The following is a 26433-nucleotide window of genomic DNA, read 5'->3' on the forward strand; positions in this document are numbered from 1 at the left end:
TGGTAAGAAGAAGGGCAGGATGATAGGTCACATGTTAGGAGGGTAAAAACGGTAAAAGCTGTAGGGGAAGATTGAGAGTGGGAGCATGATGATGTAGGTTGCAATAACTACTCTGAGAAACTCTGAGATGAAATGGTTAACGCAGGAGAGGAATTAGTGGCGAGCTGCATCAAACCAACCAGAAGACTGTTGGCTAAAATCCAAACCAAGCGAGCTATTTGCCTCTCTTTCTCTCTCTAACTTAGCCACCGATAAGGAAACGAGACAATTTTCACCTCACCACCGTCTCATTCATATGACATTCTCTGTCGCTATTGTTGGTGTGGGAATAATGGAAGCATTAGAAATTCACCACAGAATACAGCTAGTTACAATAAGTTTTATTTGGAATGTAATGATATGAGTAGTCAATAGTTCTGTATTATTATTTTTATAAAATGTGTCTTTATTTTTATTTGTAAATTTCTGTATATCTATGAGCATTACAGTTTTCCTATTGTCTGCTTTTGTAGCTGTTGCTCATTTTTCTGTAGTTTTTTTCTTTGTTGAGTTAATTGTTAGTGCGTCTTTGCTATCTTCTTGTTTGTTTCTACGAGTTTTCTTGCTTTCGTTGAAGCCATTTACTTGTTTTCTTATCAGTTCCCTGATTAGTCCTATATTTGTATCAGTGTGCTTGCTTTTTTCCTTGTTATGCTATAATATGTTCTGTTTCGGACAGTAATCTGCGCATTTGTTAATTTTCCTTTCTAAATGTTATATTTAAGATCTTTCTCTAAAATTTTAAGTTCCCATTCCACTCAACTGTATATCAGTGAGAGTATTTATTTTTAAGTAAAATGTTTTGGAAACCTTGGCTATGTGTGTGTGTTTTCTCCTGCAGTTCTTTTCTCATCGCCATATTTAATATCTTTTATGTGTTTTCTGCTTTTCTGTTAGCATTTTCTTAGCTGTCCGTTTTGCTTTATCTGTCTTGTGTCATAGACCTGTAGGATTGGTCAGGTAAGTTGGTATCTGAAAGTGCTCATTCTATAGATATTTGTTTAGTGCAAATTTATTTTGCGTAGTTTTGCGTAATTTCATTATTTATCCGGCATTCTGTGTCCCTAACAGAGCTTAGATTTCTATTTTAGAATCATTCCTTAACTTTGTATAAATGTAAATTGGAATTAAGCTATAATGTTTACACTGTACGTTGAATTTTAAGTTGTTTTTGGTTCTGCAGAGTTAGGTAATGAGCTTCGTGTATGTGTTGTAGGTCCCCGATAGAAACGCTTGAGATGCAGTAATAATACTGTTAGTTTTTGCAGTCACCTTAGCTCATCATACCATCAACTAAGTGTAAAATCGAAACAAGTCAAAAATTATATTAGCCAGTTAGTAACGTCAGCTAGATTTTTATGTTGCAGAACACTATGCGTTATGATCTTGTACCGTAAAATGGTGTTTGATGACGTTGTTTCACTATCGCAAATCTACACAGTCTCACTCAGGTGATCATAGTTCATTTTTGTACCACAAGCGGAAAATAGCCTGAGCTAGGTCTTAATTGAACACTCGAAGTGCAGACTGTAAGAAAATAGCAGTGTTACTTCATGCACTATAGAAATGTAAAAAAGTGTTTCCTTTCCAGCTTAGAAAGAAGCTCTTTGAGTTACTAATACTCCCCATGCTTAAACTATAGTGATACTACTCTACAAGGATTTTGTACAGCTTTGCTCTCCACTTATCGACAGAGTTCTTTAATTAATTTCTGCTCTTTCCAAACAGCCACTATCAATGTCATTTCAATTTTCACCTTTCTCTACCTCTTCCGATCCTGACAATACTGAACATGGGTTCAAATGTGCTAAGCCAATGTGTCTCAGTCTTAATTCCCCTTACCATTGTTATTTCTATTAGTGTCGTCTGTTGTTATTATTATTATTACTATTATTATTAATACTGTTGTTAATGCTGTTATTATTCTTTCGAATGTTTTTCTAACATCGTTGGTATCTGTTGTTCCTGCTCAGGTGTAACAGAGGCTTTTAAGGCCTTAAGTTAGTCAGGCTAAATAAGAAATAAATAAATAAACAAAACAGATAAATAACATCGGAACTAATATAAAGCTATTCGCCAGTCAGCAACATCAATTATATTAGTCTAGAGTAGAACATTACATAGTAATTCCCTGATGCACATATGTGCTACCCGCAGTTTCCTTTTTGTGACCACGTGGGACTTAAAATGATTATAGTAAATGTGCTTCTAGAGTGTTTTCTGATATTTTCAAACACTTAACATGTCCCTCAGAGATGCTATCAATTGTTCAGGTAATTATCTTCTTACCTATTCTTATCTAAGCTCCCAACTCGTCTACAGAGTTAAGACTATAGCGTCACAGGCAAATACATGGGTTGATGGCTTAGAACTCTAAAGCAGTGCTGTTAATAAATAAGCGTACGAGTGGGTGGAGATCTCTTCTGATTAGCACGCTGCAAGGTGATCCGCATGTGCTCAATAACGTTCACATCTGGCCAACGGAATTATTTAAACTCAGAAGAGTGTTTCTGGAGCCACTCTGTGTCAATTCTGGATGTATGGGGTATCACACTGTCCTGCTGGAATTGCTTAAGTCCGTCGGAATGCACAATGGACATGAATCGGACAGGATGCTTACGTACACGTCACCTATCAGGGATCCCATGTCACTCCTACTGCACAATCCCCATATCATTACAAGGACTCCACCAGCTTGAACAATCCTGGCTAACATACAGGGTCCGTGGATTCTTGAAGTTGTCTCCATATCTATCCGCTCGATACAATTTGAAACGACACTCGTCCGACCAGGCAATATGTTTCCAGTCATCAACAGTCCAATGACGGTGTTGTCGGACCCAGGCGAGGCGTAAAGCTTCGTGTCGTGCAGTCATCAGGGGTACACCAGTGGGCCTTCAGCTACGAATGCCCAGATCGATGATGTTTCGTTGAATGGTTCGCACTCCGGCACTATTCAATGGCCCAGCATTGAAATTTGCAGCAATTTGCGGAAGGGTTGCACTTCCGTCACGATGAACGAGTCTCTCCAGTCGTTGATCCCGTTCTTACAGGATCTTTTTCCGACCGATCCCGTTCTTACAGGATCTTTTTCCGGCCGCAGCGATGCAGGAGATTTGATGTTTTACCCGATTCCCGATATTCACGGTACACTCGTGAAATGGTCGTACGGGGAAATCCCCACTTCATCGCTAGCTCGGAGATGCTGTTTCCCATGGTTCGTGCGCCGAATATAACACCACATACAAACTCAAATCTTGATAAGCTGGTACTGTAGCAGCAGCAATCGATCTAACAACTGCTCCAGACACTTGTTGTCTTATATGGGTATTGCTGACCGCAGCGCCGTATTTTGCCTGTTTACATATCTCTGTATGTGAATACGCATGCTTGTAACAGTTACTTTGGCGCTTCAGTGCATATACTTACTGTTCATTACGGTGCAATTAGCACACACGTCCTTTTATAATAATAACTGTGCACGCTGTTTAATATCTCAACAGTTTAATAACCTTTCATCACCAGCACACTTTAAACACTTCTGCAATGAAGCAAACAGAACCGATGTAGTTTTCTCCATTGTGCCAGAATTACTTTCTAACATTCGTCACACTTAGATCAACGTTTATCTCAAAATAAATCAAAACACACAAAAAAGACTATTCGAAGTACCGTACATACCATTGTTCCCCCCCCCCCCCCCCCCCCGTTTTCGCTCCGAAACTTATCTGGTACGCAGAGAAGAAACATCGCTCTCGTAATTAATGTGTACCATACAGCAAAATGCACCGAGCGAGGTGGCGCAGTGGTTAGCACACTGGACTCGCATTCGGGAGGACGACGGTTCAATCCCGCGTCTGGCCATCCTGATTTAGGTTTTCCGTGATTTCCCTAGATCACTCTAGGCAAATGGCGGGATGGTTCCTTTCAAAGGGCACGGCCGACTTCCTTCCCCATCCTTTCCTAATCCGAGCTTGAGCTCCGTCTCTAATGACCTCGTTGTCGACGGGACGTTAAACACCAATATCCTCCTCCTCTCTATCACAGCATAATGCAGTAGTACCAAGTGGGCACCTGGAGATATCAGTGAGGTGCCAAAATGCGTCATTCCGAACTAATGTTGGCAAAGTATGGGGCGGAAGAACAAAACATATGCAGGTGTTTTTTAATTTCGTAAACAAATGTTCAAATGTGCGTGAAGTCCTAAGGGACAAACTGCTGAGGTCATCGGTCCCTAGACTTACACACTATTTAAACTAACTTATGCTAAGAACAACACACACACCCATGCCCGAGGGAGGACTCGAACCTCCGGCGCGAGGGGCCGCGCAATCCGTGACATTGCGCCTCAAACCGCGCAGCCACTGCGCGTGGCTTTCGTAAACAGACCTCAAACAATTCTGTTGCACTTTGAGCAAAATTATGCTGCACAAACATGCTCAATTTTGAGAAATAATCGCTGTACTGTGGATATTAACTCATTTGTTATGGCAGTGCATTTTGCAGTCTACAAAATGACAAATTTGGATCTTATTACTTTCGTGAATAACGCAACGAGCGAATAAGGTACTATGGAAAAAGACTTACTTCCTTCCTCGTGTAGGGTTCAAGATAGTTCTGGTACTGCTCAAAGATATTCAAGATTCGCTTCACGATCTGGAAGAACACTGGATCTCGCAGCATGGTCTCATATTTTCCCAACAAGCTGGCGGCGAGCTGCAGCAGAAAACAGGTAGGATTATTTGCTGCATGTTGTTACGAACTGAACGTACGTTAGACCACGGCTCACCCACTGACTCCGTATCGCTGCGTAGGGTCGTACCTGCCAATGAGCGGCAGGAGGTCCTTGTACAAGGCGCCGTAATACCTGGGGTGGATGGAGTCCGCGTTGGCCTGTATCAGCTTCCCCAGAACGTTGGTTGCTTCACTTTGCTTGTACCTCTTCCGACCGCCCGTTGCCTGCACATAATATGTCAGCTGGAGCCAGAGATAGAGCAACTTAATACAGTTCCACTCCTTAATTTATTTTTATTTTATTTTATTTATTTTTTTTTTTAATCGTGCAAAGTATATATGTACCTTGAACATATGTCGTTGCTAAATTCTTATCTACACTCTATTTCACTAAACTGTATTATTCACGATATAGTTTACAGGCTGATAATGTAAAAAGTCCATATAGAAATATTTTACTTAAATGAATACTCATAATTTACCCTCCCAAAAAAAAATCTCACTTTTTCCCAAAACCGTGTACTTCTACAAAAGTTCAAAACTGTCGTATTTCAGGTTCTTAGAGTCTTAAAATGAATACCTTTCAAATTTCTGCTGTTACGGTTCTGCACCCACGATTTTTCATTAAAAAACATTATGACTTTCTTATAAAAACGGTAGATTATTAGTTTGGTTCCAAAAAATTCTTGACAGGCTATAGAAATCCTCGTACACAATAAAACTTTCACATCATAAAATAGTATCGTTTTATCTTTATTGGTTGTATAGCTTAAAGTTGATCAACTTCATTGTCCAATTTTTTTATTTTTGCCATCTTTTTTGTTAGTTTTGTTCTGCATTTTAACGTTTTGCACACAACTCTACAAACAGGTGACATGCCACAGTCTTTCAGTGTCCGTCAGTCAAAACATGTAGACCCATTCCGGTATCCAGCCTGTGCTAATATTATAGTTATGTTACTAGTTAGTCTGTAGGCAGTGTTCAGTATGTCCAGTTCCATGTTAGTAGTGCAGCCAAGTTACGGTATTTGCCATGTGTGTAGCTTACCTACCTGCGTTGCTATATCGATATTAACAAAATTACAAGCATCGCATATTCAGTAAAAATAAATGAAGATCAACTTAAAAGTCAACTCTACAGTGTTCTGGCGAATTATTATTACTATTATTATTATTATTAATTATTCAACTCACCTGATAAGGGAAGAAAGATGGTGGAGACACAAATCTATGAGAGTAAAGTGACGTTAGAAACAGGTTAGTAAAGTTGCAAGCTGTTGCAGAAATATGAACAATAAAAACAAGTTTGTATACTTACAGATATGACATAACCTGTATCTACCATTTCGGATAGCCTGTACTCAGAATAGCGGATCCTTTGCAGAGCAAAAGCATCAGCATCCTGCCGGTTTTGATCTTTGGGACGTAAATGGAGTTCGACGCCATTCAGTAGCTTGAGCTGAGGATTGTAACCAGTCTGCAAAGCAAATTAATCCATCGTAAAACTAAGTGCTCATTCTCGCGTGAATCAGTTTCTCGCTGAAAGCTATAAACTACACACGAGTATGAAATACACACTGGCAACAACGTTCAATATTATGTGCTGCACTTCTGAAACTTCCATGTCGGTGATCATGCTCATGAACTTTACTCATACTTTTACCTGTATTTCTATTTTCTCTAAGTTCTTACGTTCTTCATAAATTTAATATACCTCCCTTGAGATTTAGCAGTTTTCTTCCTTCAGTTGCGTTCATCTCTTCAGTCTTCTTCAAAATTTGCATTATTCCAAATAATTTTAGAGCTTTAATAACATGCAAGGAGTTTCGTTTTAAATATGACATATCTTATCCTTCAGTACAATATATTTTTTCTTTCGTTGTGAGTTACATTGTTTCCTTCATGGTATGTACAGGGTAATTTAGTTTAAGTTACACTTTCAAACCGCTGTAGAAATAACGCCACTGGTCAGAATGACGTCAAATTGCAACGGAATGTTATCGGAGAAGGGGAAAACGTATGGCGGAAGAAAAATAAAAAGTTAAAAATGTAGCAATTGATTGCGCTATAAGCATCATATTTTAATAGTGGTCGACTACAAATGACAAATGAATCATACAACAATGCCTTAGGTGTCCGTTTGACGTTAATCAAACTGTACTACTCAGTATGTATGGGTGTACAGGTGTGATACTGTAAGTCACGTAAGTCCATCCACCACGGCAAGGTCATATCACTCCAGATGGGAAAAATCGGTTTTTTAATTGTCCTGAGGCCAACAAGCATCAATCAAAATCAAATCGGATTATTAATATCGGTGTGACAGGCTCTAAACATGTTCAATATGCTATCCAGCGTTTTCTGAAACAAGTTGAAATCGAGAAACAGTATGTTCCACAACTGATCGAAGTGTTCCTGGGGGTCACGTTCAGAATGTGTTGCGCAATGAGTGCCGTCAATGCAGCTAAGTTTACAATCGGAACACTGAACACAACCATCTTCCAGATAGTCCCACAGCCAGAAGCCAAACGGATTAAGATAAGGTGATCGGGACTGCCAGCTTGTAGGAAAATGGCGGATCATAATTCTAGCATTTCCAAAATGGCGCTACAGCAGCTGCTTAATTTGATATGCAATGAACGGAGGTGCGCCATCTTGCATAAAAATGATCCCATCCACACATCCACGCTCTTGGTGAGCTGGAATGACGTGATTGCGCAAAAGACACTCATAACGCTTACCAGTGACTTACAGGTAACAAGACCGGAAGAACCTGTCTCTTCGGAAAAAAATATGACCCTATGATAAATGATGGCGTAACCCCGAATCACACAGTGACCTTTTCAGAATGAAGTGGTGCTGGTTGATATGCATGTGGATTTTCTGTTGCTCAAATTCGACAATTCAGTGTATTGACATATCCTGTCAGATAGAAGTGGGATTCGTCTGTCCACAACATCTTCCAAGGCCAATCATTGTCCACTTCCACAAGAGCAAGAAATTCTAAAGCAAAGGTCTCTCTCGCTGGCATGTCAACAGAAAGCAAACTCGTGCACATGGGTAATTTTGAATGGATAGCAAAGAAGGTTGTTTCATAGCATTTTACGCACCGTGCTCACGGTAATGTCCGATGTTCGGGCAATTCTCCGTGAACTATACGATTGTACACCACTACTCGTCTCTTCCTGCATTGCTGTGGTCCCTGCTTCCACTGACATCGAATCAATTCTTTCCTCCCTCCATCAGGTTGCACACCAAAAGAACCTGTCTTTCCGAATTTCCGAATCTTTTTCTCCAGATCCACGGCAGTCATCGGACCAATGCCTTTTTTTAAACCCTTCAGTGTCCGGAACTTCCGCAGAGCGACGTGTGCACAGTCATCATTCTTGTAATACACCCTTGCAAGCAGACGTGATCCTGCATTGACATAGTCATGGATAACGTCGCAGACGCGAAAGGAGGAAAAGCCGTGTACCCGGCGTGTTTATATACACTTAAATGGGTCGTGCGCCTGACAGGTGTTTTCTTTTACATATTCTGACACATACAACACCATGTGTTGATCAATTTTCACTTCTTTTTCTTCTGCCATGTCTGTACGTTTCTCCCACCTTCGATAATGTTGTTGTTCTTGTCGTCTTCAGTCCTGAGGCTGGTTTGATCCAGCTCTCCATGCTACTCTATCCTGTGCAAGCTTCTTCATCTCCCAGTACTTACTGCAACCTACATCCTTCTGAATCTGCTTAGTGTATTCATCTCTTGGTCTCCATCTACGATTTTTACCCTCCACGCTGCCCTCCAATGCTAAATTTGTGATCCCTCGATGCCTCAGAACACGTGCTACCAACCGGTCCCTTCTTCTTGTCAAGCTGTGCCACAAACTCCTCTTCTCCCAATCCTATTCAATACCTCCTCATTAGTTACGTGATCTACCCATCTAATCTTCAGCATTCTTCTGTAGCACCACATTTCAAAATCTTCTATTCTCTTCTTGTCCAAACTACACTCCTGGAAATGGAAAAAAGAACACATTGACACCGGTGTGTCAGACCCACCATACTTGCTCCGGACACTGCGAGAGGGCTGTACAAGCAATGATCACACGCACGGCACAGCGGACACACCAGGAACCGCGGTGTTGGCCGTCGAATGGCGCTAGCTGCTCAGCATTTGTGCACCGCCGCCGTCAGTGTCAGCCAGTTTGCCGTGGCATACGGAGCTCCATCGCAGTCTTTAACACTGGTAGCATGCCGCGACAGCGTGGACGTGAACCGTATATGCAGTTGACGGACTTTGAGCGAGGGCGTATAGTGGGCATGCGGGAGGCCGGGTGGACGTACCGCCGAATTGCTCAACACGTGGGGCGTGAGGTCTCCACAGTACATCGATGCTGTCGCCAGTGGTCGGCGGAAGGTGCACGTGCCCGTCGACCTGGGACCGGACCGCAGCGACGCACGGATGCACGCCAAGACCGTAGGATCCTACGCAGTGCCGTAGGGGACCGCACCGCCACTTCCCAGCAAATTAGGGACACTGTTGCTCCTGGGGTATCGGCGAGGACCATTCGCAACCGTCTCCATGAAGCTGGGCTACGGTCCCGCACACCTTTAGGCCGTCTTCCGCTCACGCCCCAACATCGTGCAGACCGCCTCCAGTGGTGTCGCGACAGGCGTGAATGGAGGGACGAATGGAGACGTGTCGTCTTCAGCGATGAGAGTCGCTTCTGCCTTGGTGCCAATGATGGTCGTATGCGTTGAGAGGCACCCACATGCCTAGCTCATACTGTGGCATCAAGCAGTCAGGCCTGCAAGATGAGTGGTCTGCCAAGCGAGTGGATTCATTCTTAGTTATCGAGTAATATTAGCTCTAGTGCTCTCACTTAAGTTACAAGTTATCCTCCTATATGATTACTACGCAACGGAAACGCATATCTGACTATCAGTGATTTACAGAACTCTGACTGTACACTACGCACTGGCAGTACCACATTTTCTTTTTGTCTTTTATTTGACGGCTTTTATTAACACGTGGCCATCCCACTGAATATGAATGGCGCACACATTATAAATTCGGGACATTATGACAACATACAATTTGAAGGAATAGTTTACCAATCTCTTTCTTTTCACTAACTGATTTATTCTGATAAATTCCCTAACCTAAACACACAAATTCTATAACCTACAAGAATAACATATGAGAAATTCCGCCCAGTGGGCATGGCTTTACATTAGTGAATCTCTATATTATGGTCTCGTAATTTATTTAACGCTACAGTGCACTTTCTGGATAGGATGGTGGATCTTTTATTATACCTCACACTTCGACTCTCACAATCATCATCACGAAACTTTCCTCCAGACCGAGCGGTACAGAAGGAACAAGCATAACCCACTAATCTTTTGAAACTACTTCGCTACACACCCATGGAAACCACACATACCCAAATTACATGACATACACTACACAACAATATGAAATACTACACAGAGAATGGTTACAACATTATCACTTTCAGCTTTCCCACTTCAATTAATATTGATCCCAGTTTCACACGACACTGCCCCACTTTGTAATTCTACTTTCCTACTGTGAACTCTGGAGATAAATGCACGTCTTCCTGTGCAATGCAAGCCATGTGGCGTTGCTGGATAGACGGCCGACTCACCTTACTTCTCTCTCAGAGTTTGAATCTAGCGTCACACGCAATGTAGTATTAATGTATTCATCACACACGCGAACTGATGCCATGGACGAGTACTTCTCTTTATCCTTTGTCTCATACACAGATTGAGACTCACACAGTACTCACCACGTGGAAGTACTCGTCTCTAATTTCAAGTCCTGCACACGCCATTTCTTAAATATTTCAACTTATGGTACACACGCTATTTCTTAAATATTTCAACTTATTGTACACACGCTAGTAATTCAGCTTAGCTTAAGCACACGGAAGTATTTCAACTTATTGCTACACGTGGTTTCTTTGTGACCGTTGGTCACTTCCGAAGATTACTACAATCCCATTAATATTACCTGCCTGACATTTAATTCTCCCCACAAAAGTTCCTGAAATAGAGAAATTATTATTTCAAACTACTCTTAAATCTTCCACATGCATACCATGCCTCCATTCTTTCGTCATTACGTAGCACAACTAAAACAGGTATTAACAGCACAGGATCCAGCGGCAGAGTGCCTAAAACATGGCCGTTCTCGAGGTCCTCTCCACCTCTGCTGAAGTGGGGGAGCACCTTACTACCTTATTGGTCAGTCACATTTCAGGCGCTCAAAGCTCTGGCAAATTTCATGTCTTTGGTCCCACCAAAGGTGGCCAAAGGATCGACTCAAAGATGATCATCTATTCACATTCACTATCTGTGGTTAGCAGACGACCATACATTCATTCATTTCAAAAGATCTCACCAAACTGGATGTAGGGATTTATTTTGTGGGAGTGCACATATGATAAATTAAATAAATAAATTGTCATTCTTTCCCACACTGGTATCCGGCTTCGCTGTATTAATTGAAACTGAGTTATTGTACAAAAAAAATGTTGTTCTGACAAAAATACTGAAGTATGTTGTACCTATATTCAATGTCGGGCGGTACTGTACCCTTTCAGCGTGTTTGGCGCCGTGCAGGTAAGCGCCACAATCAGGACTGCATACGACCGAGGCACACAGGGCCAACACCCGGCATCATGGTGTGGGGAGCGATCTCCTACACTGGCCGTACACCACTGGTGATCGTCGAGGGGACACTGAATAGTGCACGGTACATCCAAACCGTCATCGAACCCATCGTTCTACCATTCCTAGACCGGCAAGGGAACTTGCTGTTCCAACAGGACAATGCACGTCCGCATGTATCCCGCGTGCCACCCAACGTGCTCTAGAAGGTGTAAGTCAACTACCCTGGCCAGCAAGATCTCCGGATCTGTCCCCCATTGAGCATGTTTGGGACTGGATGAAGCGTCGTCTCACGCGGTCTGCACGTCCAGCACGAACGCTGGTCCAACTGAGGCGCCAGGTGGAAATGGCATGGCAAGCCGTTCCACAGGTCTACATCCAGCATCTCTACGATCGTCTCCATGGGAGAATAGCAGCCTGCATTGCTGCGAAAGGTGGATATACACTGTACTAGTGCCGACATTGTGCATGCTCTGTTGCCTGTGTCTATGTGCCTGTGGTTCTGTCAGTGTGATCATGTGATGTATCTGACCCCAGGAATGTGTCAATAAAGTTTCCCCTTCCTGGGACAATGAATTCACGGTTTTCTTATTTCAATTTCCAGGAGTGTATTTATCATCCAAGTTTCACTTCCATACATGGCTACACTCCATACAAATACTTTCAGAAACGACGTCCTGATACTTAAATCTATACTCGATGTCTACAAATTACTCTTCTTCAGAAATGCTTTCCTTGCCATTGCCAGTCTACGTTTTATATCCTCTCTACTTCGACCATCATCACTTATATTGCTCCCCAAATAGCAAAACTCCTTTACTACTTTAAGTGTCTCATTTCCTAATCTAATTCCCTCAGCATCACCCGACTTAATTCGACTACATTCCATTATCCTCGTTTTCCTTTTGTTGATGTTCATCTTATATCCTCCTTTCAAGACACTGTCTATCCGGTTCAACTGCTCTTCCAGATCCTTTGCTGTCTCTGACAGAATTACAATATCAGCGGCGAACCTCAACATTTTTATTTCTTCTCCATGGACTTAAATACCTACTCCGAATTTTTCTTTTGTTTCCTTTAATGCTTGCTCAATATACAGATTGAATAACATCGGGGACAGGCTACAACCCTGTCTCACTCCCTTCCCAACCGCTGCTTCCCTTTCATGCCCCTCGACTCTTATAACTGCCATATGGTTTCTGTACAAATTGTAAATAGCCTTTCGCTCCCTGTATTTTACCCCTGCCACCTTTAGAATTTGAAAGAGAGTATTCCAGTCAACATTGTCAAAAGCTTTCTCTAAGTCCACAAATGCTAGAAATGTAGGTTTGCCTTTCCTTAATCTATTTTCAAAGATAAGTATTGCCTCACGTGTTCCAACATTTCTGCGGGATCCAAACTGATCTTTCCAGAGGTCGGCTTCTACTAGTTTTTCCATTCGTCTGTAAATAATTGGCGTTAGTATTTTGCAGCTGTGACTTATTAAACTGATAGTTCGGTAATTATCACATCTGTCAACACCTGCTTTCTTTGGGATTGGAATTATTATATTCTTCTTGAAGTCTGAGGGTATTTCGCCTGTCTCATACATCTTGGTCACCAGATGGTAGAGTTTTGTCAGGACTGGCTCTCCCAAGGCCGTCAGTAATTCCAATGGAATGTTGTCTACTCCCGGGGCCTTGTTTCGACTCAGGTATTTCAGTGCTCTGTCATACTCTTCACGCAATATCGTATCTCCTATTTCATCTTCATCTACATCCTCTTCCATTTCCATAATATTGTCCTCAAGTACATCGCCCTTGTATTGACCCTCTATATACTCCTTCCACCTTTCTGCTTTCCCTTCTTTGCTTAGAACTGGGTTTCCATCTGAGCTCTTGATATTCATACAAGTGGCTCTCTTTTCTCCAAAGATGTCTTTAATTTTCCTGTATACAGTATCTGTCTTAACCCCCAGTGAGATAAGCCTCTACATCCTTACATTTGTCCTCTAGCCATCCCTGCTTAGCCATTTTGCACTTCCTGTCGATCTCATTTTTGGGATGTTTGTATTCTCTTTTGACTGCTTCATTTACTGCATTTTTATATTTTCTCCTTTCATCAATTAAATTCAATATTTCTTCTGTTACCCAAGGATTTCTACTAGCCCTTGGCTTTTTACCTACCTGATCCTCTGCTGCCTTCACTGCCTTCAGAGCTACCTATTCTTCTTCTACTGTATTTCTTTCACCCATTCCTGTCAATTGTTCCCTTATGCTCTTCCTGAAACTCTGTACAACCTCTGGTTTAGTCAGTTCATACAGGTCCCATCTCCTTAAATTCCCACCTTTTTGCATTTTCTTTAGTTTTAATCTACAGTTCATAACCAATAGATTGTGGTCAGAGTCCACATCTTCCCCTGGAAATGTCTTACAATTTAAAACCTGGTCCCTAAATCTCTGTCTTACCATTATATAATCTATCTGATACATTCTGGTATCTCCAGGATTCTTCCATGTATACAACCTTCTTTTACGGCTCTTGAACCAAGTGTTAGCTATTATTAAGTTATGCTCTGTGCAGAATTCTACCAGACGGCTTCCTCTTTCATTTCTTACCCCCAATCCATATTCACCCACTATGTTTCCTTCTCTCCCTTTTCCTATTGTCGAATCCAAGTCACCCATGACTATTAAATTTTCGTCTCCCTTCACTACCTGAATAATTTCTTTTATCTCATCATACATTTCATCAATTTCTTCATCATCTGCAGAGCTAGTTGGCATATAAACTTGCACTACTGTAGTAGGAATGGGCTTCGTGTCTATCTTGACCACAATAATGCGTTCACTATGCTGTTGGTAGTAGCTTACCCGTACTCCTATTTTTTATTCATTATTAAACCTACTCCTGCATTACCCCTATTTGATTTTGTATTTATAACCCATATTCAACTGAGCAAAAGTCCTGTTCCTTCTGCCACCGAACTTCACTAATTCCCACTATATCTAACTTCAACCTATCCATTTCCCTTTTTAAATTTTCTAACCTACCTGCCCGATTAAGGGATCTGACATTTCACGCTCCGACCCGTAGAACGCCAGTTTTCTTTCTCCTGATAACGACGTCCTCTCGAGTAGTCCCCGCCCGGAGATCCGAATGGGGGACTATTTTACCTCCAGAATATTTTACCCAAGAGGAAGCCATCATCATATAACCATACAGTAAAGCTGCATGCCCTCGGTAAAAATTACGGCTGTAGTTTCCCCTTACTTTCAGCCGTTCGCAGTACCAGCACAGCAAGGCCGTTTTGGTTAGTGTTGCAAGGCCAGATCAGTCAATCATCCAGACTATTGCCCCTGCAACTACTGAAAAGGCTGCTGCCCCTCTTCAGGAACCACACGTTTGTCTGGCCCCTCAACAGATACCCCTCCGTTGTGGTTGCACTTACGGTACGGCCATCTGTATCGCTGAGGCACGCAAGCCTCCCCACCAATGGCAAGGTCCCTGGTTCATGGAGGTGGCCTTTTCCATTGCAATTTGACGTCATTCTAACCAGTGGTGTTGTTTCTGTACCGTTCTGAAAGTTTAACTTTAATCATAATCATCCTGCATTTCTCTAATTACTTCTACTTATTTTTAATCATTTCTACAAACTTTTGATTGTAGTAGGTCGTCTTTATATAGCTGGATCCTTATAATCTCCATATGCGTATTTCATATAACAGACTTCATATGGTTCATGTTTTTATATTTCATCATATATGATGATTTAGAATTTACTTAACATGTATCAGTTAGCTGTGGTAAACTATCAAAACTGATGTAAACGGTAAAGGACATTTTTATTTTGCATTGACAATTTTAAAAATTAACTTTTTCTCCTCATGTTGTAGTCCTATTATGGCAGGTTTATTTACTAATGGATCTGGAGTGTGTTTCAATTTTTCTTTTGATTTAAAATGCACATAACACAAATCACAGAATAATTTTGGTTCCTTATATTTTGTAATTAGTATAGATAATACTCCAGACAGATCTTCACTTCAGAAACAGTGAGCATTATCGCAGTAGTGATGTTTAGCTACATTCTTAAAGCGTAAGAGATTTTTACGTTTAACTTTTATTTCTAAGTTTTAGCAGGTAAACATTATACTTTTCATGTAAAAAACTTACTTTTATTGATATATCCATCCTTCTCTCAGTTTCCAAAATATCAATTTTAATAGGGTATTCTAATGTATTTATCTCTTTGTCAATACCTAGTGCAACTTTATTATATTTTGTAATGTTATCTACATAATTATTTGCAGGAAATAACACTGATTCCACAGCACACAGAAATCCTTTTGCTTTCTATTTTTTACTTTTATACAAGTCTTATTTTTAATAAATCCGGTAATATAAAATGCCATATTATCGATGAGCTGTACCTGTTAATCGAAAACTGTGAAAAAAATTGTGAACCTAATGCTCTGTCTGAAGTCTACCTGAACATATACCTTGAAATTCTGTTAATATTGAGCCAGCCGAAGTGGCCGTGCAGTTAAAGGCGCTGCAGTCTGGAACCGCAAGACTGCTACGGTCGCAGGTTCGAATCCTGCCTCGGGCATGGATGTTTGTGATGTCCTTAGGTTAGTTAGGTTTAACTAGTTCTAAGTTCTAGGGGACTAATGACCTCAGCAGTTGAGTCCCATAGTGCTCAGAGCCATTTGAACCATTTCTGTTAATATTGTTCACATTTCCTTTTTACAACTGTCATAACGCTTTTAGTTTTCTCTTTCGTTAGTAATGGTATGATAATGTATATTACAGTTGAAATCTCGTTTCGCAGGACAGAGCGGAGCAGGTTGTAGAAAGGGACCAAGGTCAATTACTCTTAGTTATACAAGAACACAGACACAACTTTATTGCTCGAACCAAATGCACAGTTTCCTCTTTAAAACAACAAAGATTAATTCACGGCTGAGGGCCCAAGTAACTTCTCCAGACTAAGTTTAAATGATTGCTTTTAGAACACCAGGATTTAGAGTAACGGCTGAAGGCCTTACTTAAGTAAAATTACAATGTCTTCTCGGCTAAAGGCCGAAATAATATTTCAGATCATCTAAGGAAATTCTTTAAAGCCCAAGCATTTACAAATTCCGGCTAAAGGCCATATTAAGAAAAACTCAAGTTAATTTTTCGGCTGAAAGCACAATTAAAAAAATTTTCTTGTTGGCTCAAGGCCCAAACAATTACTCAACCATAATTGAAGACAACCTTCAGATAAACATTTACAGAACACAGGTGAAGGCCATTTTAAGAATTCAAGATAGTTAAAGAGAAACCTTACAGACAAGGATTTATATAATAAAGCCACAGATTCTGAAAGAAACCGGCTGAAGGCATAAATACAGAGCAACAAGAATTTTGAATGAAACACGACTGAAAGCCTGATCTTAAAGTTGCTATAAAATTCGGCTGAAGGCCATATACTAAACATAAAACAGACAGTATTAATATACGGCTGAAGGCCTGGCACAGTACCTGCGACCAAATAAAATGACTGTCACAAACAACAAACAGTGGTGCTCAGAAGTGTTCTACGGGTTGTCAGACAATACGCCGTGCCGAACAGTATCGCCGCAAAACTACGCTAACGACCAGGGCAGGTAACCGGAACGTTAACGGCCACAAGACAGAAGATACCGCTGGTGCACTTCACTAATAAATTACAATCATTTCAAAGGTTAAACATCATACAGGGAGACAGCTACAAAATTTTGCCAGCTGCAACACACCACTACGTTGCTGCTTGCAGGGACAGCCCACAGTGCAGCAACCAGCAATCAACGAAGAGTTGTCACAACGGTTGGGCTTTCGTGACAGGTATTCACTGATTAGTCAACTCCAGTATGCAGGAGCAGAGGACGACGAGCTTAGCAGTTCTCGCAGCTAGTGCCACACAACTCCGACTGCGCGTGCACGCCGCCAGCAGCCCCAGCCTGATCACACTGTGGGGCGGCGGTTAACTTGTGATAATTAAAAATTGCTGTGTAAATGTTTGCAATACAAATGTTTGAATGTTGAATCAGTTTCAGGCTTTTAGAATGTTGTTAATGCTGTCTTTCGCCGTTCTCAACACTGGCTCTCTATTTACTTTTTAGCACCCAGAAAGTGATTTAACAAAACGTGAAGCCTGTAATTAGAGTTCCTAGTGCCCACTTCATCTGAGAACACCATTATAGCTGCAGCTTATAGCTCTGAGGAATTAGGAGATTGTCCGGGATTTCTAATCAAACACGATTTTCCAAAATAGTTGAGCATATTCTGAAATTCACTGATAAAAACACAAGTATCCCTACAACCTAACTAACAGAGCAGTTCAGAGTCTAATGCGCTGATGCAACTATAAATGTCCGAATTAAATGTTAAATAGAATGCTCGCCAAGATTTGATGAGAATATTTCATCAAACGCCACGCTAAATAACTGGTAGAATGTCTGTCCCGCGCCGGCATGTGAAAATACGACAATACGCAAACTGAAGGTAGATAACGAAAATCATCCCAGATTAACCCTTCACTTGAAATGATTTCATGGTTCCGCGTATCTGTAGTAACTTAATACGGCACCCGAGGCTGTTTGTAGCCGTGATACCGAAGCGACGCGACTCCCGACACAGCTGACGTGCTATTCAGCGTCTGGAGAGAACTGGGGCCTTCCTTCCTCGCGCAGCGCTCTTATATATATAGCCGCGGTGCGGACGGCTAAGGGAACGCCTGCTCAAATCGGCTCTCCCGACTAGCTGCTGGGCTAGTAACGCACCACTTCAAGTTACATAATAATTTATAGCTTCTTTTGCTGATGGCCGATGAAGCTCTTAATTTAAACGTGCATTCAGCACGCAGGTAAGTATTGATAATAAAATTTTGACGTGGCTAAGTTAAATATTTTGGGCGAGAGAATTAATTAAATTACACTGCACGCCGTAGATGAGCTCTGAACTGGCCCTTTTTAGATCCGCTATCGCTATAATTTTATAGGTATTCAAAAGAAACTTTTCACATCTTCACAGTCATAGCGGACCTCCAACCTATTTAAATCTAAACATCCTAGCCTTATTTATTAGCCTACTTAATCTATCTTGCTTCCTTCAGTTTTGAGACGAAAACCAGAAAATCATGAATTTCCACTAAAGTCTCGATTTGTGAAATCCAAAGTACTGTTTTTATTAAATCATTATGAAAGATGAATCTGAATATAAATTTTGAAGTCTCTAGCTCTTTTCGGTTGCGCCAATGATTTTTTTAGAAAAACGTCCAAATTTCGAAAATGGCTGAAGTTATCGAGCTGATATTTAACACACATTAATTTAGTATTATTCCTGACATGCTAGAAAAGTTTTAGGTCATTTGCTTGATTTTTAAGGTATTGCGCAACATTTATGACGTCAGAGCTAGTTACAGCAGACTGGCTGGCACACAATGGAAACTGATGTGAATATACTACAGCGTGAGTAGGCTGCTTCCCTACAACACGCCGTAGAGACTTCCTCGGTGCTCTGCCGCAACCAACGAACTGCCACACACTCCATGATACGGAAAGATAACTGCCACACCAAAGAAGCTACAGCAGTACTAGTATCGGTAAACGCTGCTGCTGCCACTGACGGAGGCAAGTGAGCAACTCATTCAGATAGTAACTGAAGGAGGAATAAGACGCCACGGAATGGTGACAAAATGCCCAAAAGAAAAAAAAAGGCATTAACGCGATCCGACCACGGCTCAGTAGTGAATACCTAGCATTCGATTATTATTCGGTAACCAAAAGTTAGAATATTGGTATACATTAAGTCTCAATAAACTGTAAATCTAAATAACTATACATTCTACAAAAATAAACACTGTCCGAACAGGCGTTGAATTCCCAATAGTACCGACCGGCCGACATGTCATCATCGGCCCGTAGGTGTCACCGAATGCAGATACGGAGGGACATATGGTCAGCACATCTCTCTCCCAGCTTCTCTCTCCCAGCTTCTCAATCAAGTAACTCCTCAAGTGGTCTCACAAGGGCTGAGTGCACCCCAGCTGCCAACACACCCGGCAGACCCAGAGAATGACTCATCCAAGTGCTACCCAATACCAACAGTGCTTAATTTGGGTTACATTGTCTCTTTGCAGTTTATAGCTATACTTGTATTTTCTGTTGCTATTTCAGCAAATGCTCTAAGCGAAATGAGGTTCATAAGAGAAAAATTACCCATCATCATTTTCTCCAAAATATATAGAAGACAAAATTAAATTTTCAGTAAATTCTCACCTTGAAATATTGCTTACAAGATCTCTGTTTCTTATAGAAATTTCAAACAAATCCTTCTACTTTTCTTTAAATCTCAGTCAAACTCATAATTTTATTGTGTATTAGTTTATTCTTCTTTCATTTCTATACCCTTCATTAACACACATATTGCATTTATGTGTTTATCTCTTGTTCATCTAGATTTCATGAATGGTGAAGGCAGTGTTATTTATAATATCTTTACAACACTCATGTTCTTTAATAATATTGTTTTTTAGCAGGAAATTCTGGTGATCGAAACTGGTAGCAAGCAAATATATTGTAAGACAGCACAATGTGTATTAAGCATTTATCCAAGCAGAATCGATACTGTTGACAGTTGCTTCAAAAAAATTTTAATAAAACGTTAACATTGTGCAGTAAACAAGTTGATTCGGTAGACAAATGAAGACTGCTAAATGATCGAAAATGTGCCTCACTGATGATTTCTTGGCATTTATTCCTGGTGAATGGGTATGGTAAGAAGGGAGACAAATGTTGAAACATAACTCTGCAATAATAAAATTTGCCGACTACGTTGCGACACATATATATCCCCCTAAGTCATGTTTCCGCCAACTATCTCAGCTGAACACTCTCGCATCTGTAACTGTACCATGAACCAGTTGTGAAAATTGCCATTCTAAACTGAACGGTTCTTTATTCTGACATCCTTCTGTGGAGTTTCAGCATGAGGTGCAAGCAGACACATGCGTGAAAATTAGGAGTGTGAACTGTGCCAAGCGACCAAAAAAACCTGTTGAGAACGAAGTATTTTTACTGGAGCAAATGGGAGACTTGAGGAAATAAGTCACTGAAAATTTAGGTTTTGTTAAAAGATTTGGCTTCAGGTTTTTGCCCCAAGAACTGGAGAAGAAGAAACTGGACGACTTATCTTTGACGATTTCATATTTGTCAATGATGTGTTTGTCGACTGATGTTTTAGTTGTAATTTCTGTGGTGAATATGGGAGACACTGAGCCAACTTCCTCGTGGTGTTTGCCGAGTAACGTTAACTGTCTATCTAATCCTCTGTCCACAGCTCACGTGTGCTCAGTTTACCTTTGTCCACAGTTCAAAACCGAGCGAGGTGGCGCAGTGGTTAGCACACTGGACTCGCATTCGGGAGGACGACGGTTCAATCCCGTCTCCGGCCATCCTGATTTAGGTTTTCCGTGATTTCCCTAAATCGCTTCAGGCAAATGCCGGGATGGCTCCTTTGAAAGGGCACGGCCGATTTCCTTCCCCATCCTTTCCTCACCCGAGCTTGCGATCCGTCTCTAATGACCTCGTTGTCGACGGGACGTTAAACACTAATATCCTCCTCCTCCACAGTTCAAAAAAATGATTAAAATGGCTCTGAGCACTATCGGTCTTAACATCTGTCATCAGTCCCCTAGAACTTAGAACTACTTAAACCTAACTAACCTAAGGACATCACACACATCCATGCCCGAGGTCTGTCGGTTCCAGACTGAAGCGCCTAGAACCGCTCGGCCATTTCGGCCGGCTTGTCCACAAAAAAAATGGTTCAAATGGCTCTGAGCACTATGCGACTTAACTTCTGAGGTCATCAGTCGCCTAGAACTTAGAACTAATTAAACCTAACTAACCTAAGGACATCACACACATCCATGTCCGACGCAGGATTCGAACCTGCGACCGTAGCGGCCACGCGGTTCCAGACTGAAGCACCTAGAACCGCACGGCCACACCGGCCGGCTGCTTGTCCACAGTTCACAAACTTAAGAGAGGGCTGTTCGCAGTCCACAAGTTGCGGACTTAACTAACGCAGTATCGGATAGGAAAGCGTGACCAGTTATACCGTACATCACCATTTTCTATAGAATAGTGGCCAAACTGAGATACTTTCCTGGAGGTCTGGTACCAGGAGGGGATCTTGCGCGCCATGCCCAGTCCACTGCATGTTCACTGTCGGCCCCAGTGTGTTTTCCTCCCGAAGTAAATTTTATTGTGACTAGTCACAAAAGTGTTGCATCCTTGATTAAAATGCTTCGTTAGAGATATAGCAACGGTTATGTGTTGTCTGTGAAGCGTTATTTGCTTTTCTGCCTTCTGTCAACTTAAGGCACATCTGTTCGATGGTTTCACCATCCGGACCTTTGCACTAGACACACTCAGTAGACCTACACTGCATATAAGGAGGCCTTGACCTGAACATTCCATAGTCGCTAGAGCTGGGCTAGTGGCAGACCGATGGCAGCTGTGTGTGAAACGATAACAGTCGTCTGCTTCGCCCTCTGACTCGTGAATGGAGCACGAAAGAAAATTTAACCCAGTGAAAAACATTGTGTCATTGCAGTCCTGTCTGGCTAACATTGTGATTTCCGTTATAATGATTATAGCTCTCCTGCCAGAATGATAAAAAGTTTTAAATGTTAGATTATGAATGGTTTTGCGGGGATTAAGCGCACAAGTTACTGTAACCGAAGGGTCTGACATTGTTTACTCCCAGTGTGTTTAAGAAGTGTTTCTATGTACACATATACAGACACACTAAGTTATGCTCTTTTCTGATTGTGGTTTTGATGCTGGCAATAATTACTGTAAGTGCGTGGAGTACTTAATGTAATGTTGAACCCTGTTGTGGCTACAGCTTTGTTCAAGCTGGCAATAATGAAAATAGTTATACTTTACATCATCACCTTTTGTGGATTTATAAACTGTTATTCAGTACACTGATTGTACGTTTTTATGTTTTTAATGTGTATCGTTTATCTGTTCCCATGTATTAGGAGAGCTTTTCAGATGATTTAGTTGCCAAGTATGGGCAGTCTAACCCCCTAAAAAATTATGAAATTGCATCATCTTACCAAACAGTGCGCATATGAAGATTGCCTTGACTGAGGCTAGCTGCCTATTGCAAATTAGGTGCATTAAAGAAAGTTTTATAAATTCTTGTAGTGGTTGTAGAGCACATGACTATAATCCTTATGTACTTGTGTTAAGCCTTACAGCAATAAACATGTACAAATTTTTTTGTTTTCTATATAAAGCAACAGGGACCTTGAGTTCATTAAAATATTTTTTTTGGGGGGTGGGGGGGGGGCGAGGGGCTATGTGGGTCGTTACTGGCAGTTTTCACTCCCAGCCCCTCGCTCTCTACATTTCCAGTGAGTTGGAATCTTTGTTTGGCCGACAGTGGATCACAATAATGCTCTGCTAGCAGTGGAAATTTACACAAGTTTATTGCTGTCAAGTTTAACAGAAGTACACAAGCAATAGAATTAACCACTCCAGAGGCAGTAAAATAGTGAATAAAACGTGCATTAATGCTCCCCAGCTGCCCTCCGTTACTGGCAATCTTTATCTGCAAACAGCTTGGCAAGTTCATGCAATTTTATAGTTTTCTCATGCCATTAAACTGCCCATATATGGCAACTAGATCATTTGAAAAATTGTCACAAAATATGCAAACAGGTGAAACAAACACAGTAAAAAACTACAAAAACGTACAATCAAAATTCTGAATAACTGTATGTAAATCCATGAAAGCTGATAATATTAAATAGAAGAACTACTAGAATCCAGCTTAAAAAATTATAGTCGTAAAAGGATCTAGTTTTAGATTAAGTTCCATAAAACAGGAACTTAGAGTAATTAATTCCAAACGTAAGAAATACTATCACAACAGAACATAACATTGTGCACATATATATGTACACAGAAAGACATCTGAAACACGCTGGCAGTCAACAATGACAGACCCTTAGGTTACAATAACTGGTGCACATAAGCCCGACAAAGCCAGTAATAATTCAGTACATAATTTTTTTCTGAGATTCTAGCAGGGGATCTATATCCACTACAATCGAAAACACAGCTGTAGCCAGACACGACTGGGATGACACAATGTTTCCCATCAGATAAAGTTTTTCTGGTACCGCGTGCCGCGGAATTTGAATCCGCGACAGACATCATGGACGTCGAAGACCCATTGAGGTCTCAGCACCATCGCGCCATAAGCTGTGGCGGCGCGCGCCTCCTGGCCCGCTTTTAGTGTGAGGGCGCCACAGGGGAACACGTGGTTCCAGCGGCCAATAGCGGCGCCCCCGATAGCGTACTTAAGCGCCGGCCTCTCGCTCAGCCAGTCAGTCTAATCTCGCTTACGTCGGTTTACACCTCGCTTTGCGCTAGACTGCTTACTCCCTCGTTCGTGTAAGAGTGGCCGTGTTTGTTTCCTTGTGACTTTGTTGTTCAGTCTGGTTGTATCTGTTGTGTCCTTAGTTGGTCTTGCCCCAGGCTGCCTCCGTTGCTCAACCCCTCAACCACTTGTGTCGCAAAGTGGTACCTTTTGTTTGGACTCCTGCCTGTGACCAGGCTTTTCTCCGTTTAAAGGCAATGCTGAAGTCCGCCCCTTGCCTTATTCCCTTCTCTTCGGACCGCCCCTTAGTTGTGGCAGCTGATGTGTCGGCATATGGCATTGGGGCCGTCCTCGCGCACCGGAATGCTGATGGCTCCGAACAGCCCATCGCTTATGCCTCTAAGACGTTGACTGCAGCACAACGGAACTCTCCCAGATTGAATAGGACGCCCTGGCGATCGTGTTCGCCTTCCAAAAATTTCACACCTATCTCTTTGGGGCAATGTTCACCCTCCTGACGGACCATAAACCCTTGGTTACACTTTTCGGACCCCACTCCCACCTTCCCGAGTGGACGGCTCAACGTCTCCAGCACTGGGCATTGTTTTTACGTAATTACGCTCATACCATCCAGTATAAGCCCACCGCCCACCATACTAATGCGGACGCTTTGTCACATCTCCCAGCAGGCCCCGATCCTGCCTTTGACCAACAGGAGGTCCTCTGCTTTCACATTGATTCCGCCCGCCAGGATGTGCTGGACGTTCACCTTACGGCTGCTGACGTTGCTGCGGTTACCCACCGCGACCCTGGCTTGCGGCAGGTTCTCAACTACATGGTCCACGAGTGGCCGTCCTATGTTACATGTGGGATGCAGTACAATTTCAGCCCCTGGCGCCACCTGTCCCACAGGCTCTCCGTGGTCGATGATGTCCTTCTGTTGGCCACGGAGGCAGATGCCCACCGGGTGGTCATCCCTCCGGCATTGCGGCTTTGGGTCCTCGGTTTGTTACACCGCAGGCACAGGGGTATGTCCCGTATGAAAGTTTCGGCTCGCCGGCATGTGTATTGGCTCGGCATCGATGGTGATATTGAGTGCCTGGTCCGTGGGTATACGGTCTGTGCGCGTCACCAGGCAAGTCCCCCTCAGTCTTTTGCACCCTGGCCTGTGCCTCGCCGGCCCTGGGATCGCACCCACATCAATTTTGCGGGCCCGTTTTTGGGATCCATGTGACTACTCATCGTTGATGCCTACTCCAAATAGCCATATGTTGTCCGAATGGCATCCACCACCACGGAGGCTACACTCACGGCCCTGGTCCAGGTTCTAGCCAATGAGGGCCTGCCTCACACGATGGTCTCCGATAATAGTACCCAATTCACAGCATCCTCCTTTCACTTCTGTCAGGCCAACGGTATCAAGCATATCTGTAGCCCCCCTTTCCACCCTTCGTCCAATGGCGTTGAGGAGAGGGTTGTCCGCACTTTTAAACACCAGTTGACTAAGGCGGTCGACACATCTTCAACCACGTCGGTCCTCACCGTTTTTGAGTACCTATCGCACTACGCCAATTGACGGACGCAGTCCGGCAGAGCTCCTTCATGGGCGACAGCCGTGGACCCTGCTCCAATTCCTGATGCCGTCCTCCTCCCGCCCCACTCCCAGCCCTCGCAGCGGTATGCCCCTGGCACGGCCGTGTGGGCTCGCGAGTCAAGGCGGGTGGGACACCCGCCACGGTCGTCGCGGCCCATGGGCGGCATGTGACGTCGGTGCATACCTCGAAAGGGTTGGGGCGCCGTCATCATAGTCAGCTCCGCCCTCGTGCTGCCTCGGGACTCGGGCCGCCGCCTCTTCCCCTACCTCCTTCAGGTGCGGACGTGGTCCTCGAGTCACCATCCCGGCCCTTGGTTGCCGTCTCCCCACGGGCCTGCCTCCGGCCATCTTCGCCTCCAGGTGGCTCGGCGGCTCCCTCCCCCGCCCTGGACTCTGGATAGGCTTTCATTAATACCTCGGGCGTCCCACCCCCACCCCACCCCACCCCCACCCCCCACCCCCCACCCCCCGCCACTAGCGGGGCTGATACGCCCAGTTCCTCTTTCCACTGCCGTCCACCTCAGCACCGTCCAGGGCTTTTCCGCCTCTAAGCGCAAGTTTCAGGGGGGAGGGATCTGCTACTGCGCGCCGTGGAATTTGAATCCGCGCTAGACGTCATAGACGTCGAAGACCCACAGAGGTCTCTGCACCATCGCGCCGTAAGCTGTGGCGGCGCGCACCTCCTGGCCCGCTTTAGTGTGAGGGCGCCACAGGGGAACACGTGGTCCCAGCGGCCAATAGCGGCGCCCCCGATAGCATACTTAAGCGCCGGCCTCTCGCTCAGCCAGTCAGTCTGATCTCGCTCACGTCGGTTTACATCTCGCTTTGCGCTAGACTGCTTACTCCCTGGTGCGTGTACGAGTGGACGTGTTTGTTTCCTTGTGACTTTGTTGTTCGGTCTGGTTGTATCCGTTGCGTCCTTCGTTGGTCGTGTCCGTCCTCTCCCATGTGTTGTTGTTCGCGG

The 26433-nt window shown here is 43.0% G+C and overlaps 1 pseudogene; it reads right to left on the minus strand.

The window, feature by feature from the left end:
- The window catches only part of LOC126151816 (hexamerin-like), a 101499-nt pseudogene that overhangs the window by 41822 nt on the left and 33244 nt on the right, over positions 1-26433 (minus strand).

Source organism: Schistocerca cancellata, chromosome 2, assembly GCF_023864275.1.
Source record: "Schistocerca cancellata isolate TAMUIC-IGC-003103 chromosome 2, iqSchCanc2.1, whole genome shotgun sequence".
NCBI lineage: Eukaryota > Metazoa > Arthropoda > Insecta > Orthoptera > Acrididae > Schistocerca > Schistocerca cancellata.